A 2500-nucleotide genomic window follows, 5' to 3' on the forward strand; every position below is an offset into this window, starting at 1 on the left:
GTCTATGCCTGTAACAGACGCAGACACAACATCTAAGTACCAGCATGGAACAACATCCAGTGCATCCTCTCGGCCACAGTACACCATCCACACTATGATAACCAGACCGGGACGTCGAACCAGAAAACTGAATATCCCACTCTTCCTACAACCACCATTGCTCAGATACGCCACCAACACCCACACATGTCCTACACAGGGGTGCACCCAACAGCACCACACTGCCGCATCTCACAGCACATAAACAATGGCAGGAATGAAAGACACAGGTGTGCCACTCCTTTGCCACAAACACAGAACGGGCGCGCCACCTGCCATGAGCCACAAGTGCAACTGACGTGACATATCTGATAGTGCCTCAGGCGTCCACTTACTACCATCACTATCAACGAACCTCGCCACCCCACCCCCCCCCCCACACACACCATCCCTTAACCCAACTTCTGCCTTAACCTAACCCAACTTCTGCCTTAACCTAACCCAACTTCTGCCTTAACCTAACCCAACTTCTGCCTTAACCTAACCCAACTTCTGCCTTAACCTAACCCAACTTCTGCCTTAACCTAACCCAACTTCTGCCTTAACCTAACCCAACTTCTGCCTTAACCTAACCCAACTTCTGCCTTAACCTAACCCAAGTTGCGCCTTAACCTAACCCAAGTTGCGCCTTAACCTAACCCAAGTTGCGCCTTAACCTAACCCAAGTTGCGCCTTAACCTAACCCAAGTTGCGCCTTAACCTAACCCAAGTTGCGCCTTAACCTAACCCAAGTTGCGCCTTAACCTAACCCAAGTTGCGCCTTAACCTAACCCAAGTTGCGCCTTAACCTAACCCAACTTCTGCCTTAACCTAACCCAACTTCTGCCTTAACCTAACCCAACTTCTGCCTTAACCTAACCCAACTTCTGCCTTAACCTAACCCAAGTTGCGCCTTAACCTAACCCAAGTTGCGCCTTAACCTAACCCAAGTTGCGCCTTAACCTAACCCAAGTTGCGCCTTAACCTAACCCAAGTTGCGCCTTAACCTAACCCAAGTTGCGCCTTAACCTAACCCAAGTTGCGCCTTAACCTAACCCAAGTTGCGCCTTAACCTAACCCAAGTTGCGCCCTAACCTAACCCACGTTGCGCCTTAACCTAACCCACGTTGCGCCTTAACCTAACCCACGTTGCGCCCTAACCTAACCCACGTTGCGCCCTAACCTAACCTACGTTGCGCCCTAACCTAACCTACGTTGCGCCCTAACCTAACCTACGTTGCGCCCTAACCTAACCTACGTTGCGCCCTAACCTAACCTACGTTGCGCCCTAACCTAACCTACGTTGCGCCCTAACCTAACCTACGTTGGGCCCTAACCTAACCCACGTTGCGCCCTAACCTAACCCACGTTGCGCCCTAACCTAACCCACGTTGCGCCCAAACCTAACCCACGTTGCGCCCTAACCTAACCCACGTTGCGCCCTAACCTAACCCACGTTGCGCCTTAACCTGCCCTGTAATTGTTAGTTATATGAATCTAGGAATTCGTGTAGCGTTGCCTAATTGCAACCATCTCAACATAGTTCACTTCGCGCACACTGTGGTGTTCTGCGTATTGATTCATTTTACGGTGCGTACCCTCACATCTTGCGAGTGTTGCTTACTTTCCACATGGTCCCGCTATCCACTGTATTGTGTACTGCAATAGGACGTATATCGCCCCCGCCCCCCCCCCCCCTCCCCTCCTGTCACCTCTAGCTCGTCGGTCAGGAGTTCGCGTGTTGAATGCGCTTCGCAGCTGTGCAATGGCATTCGCATACGTACGCTGGCCACCTTCCACGTGTTCTTTCGTGCACACGTCGCAGCGTGTATGTATGCTGATGGAGTGCGTCGTGACACACAACATCCAGGCATGCAAGACTCGTAGAAGTCGCAAATGTAGATGGATGTCTACGTTTGCTGCCCAAGTTACGCAAATGAACTGGAAATCCGTTGTTGCGCGGTTGTTCGCGCTGGAGGTGAATCGTTGATATCGACGATCGGTACAGGTATTAACCGGTTGCTTCAGCGACACCCGTCATACCCACGAACGTGAGTGGGCATGTGGGTATGAAGCGATACGCGGCGGTGGCTGGGTGGGACCGTCCCCGGCCGGTGAGGGGGGGGCGCCCGGCGTGCTGGCCGCGCGCTGCGTGGGCGCACGCGCGGCAGCCGGCTGGTGGGGGCGCCCAGTGGCAGGCGCGCCGGCTGACGGAGGCGGCAGGCGGCGCATCTGCGTGCCGGCGCACCCAGCGCGCGGCGCCGTGCGGCCAAAGTGGGTCCTCCCGGGCCCGGTGCGAAGCGCGGTGGACATCTGCAGTGTGCTGGTCCGATTGAGGACTGTGTGCGTTGAGGATGCGCCGCCGCCCGGCACTCGGCGCCGCGACGCCGTCTGCTGCTCGGTCGCCCCCGCGGTTCTCGCAGGTGGTTTGTATCGCAGCTGTGCGGATGTGTTGGCGCGTGCGCTGTGCTGGGAGAGTTCG

This window comes from Schistocerca nitens, unplaced genomic scaffold (genome assembly GCF_023898315.1).
Source record: "Schistocerca nitens isolate TAMUIC-IGC-003100 unplaced genomic scaffold, iqSchNite1.1 HiC_scaffold_260, whole genome shotgun sequence".
In the NCBI taxonomy this organism is placed as follows: domain Eukaryota; kingdom Metazoa; phylum Arthropoda; class Insecta; order Orthoptera; family Acrididae; genus Schistocerca; species Schistocerca nitens.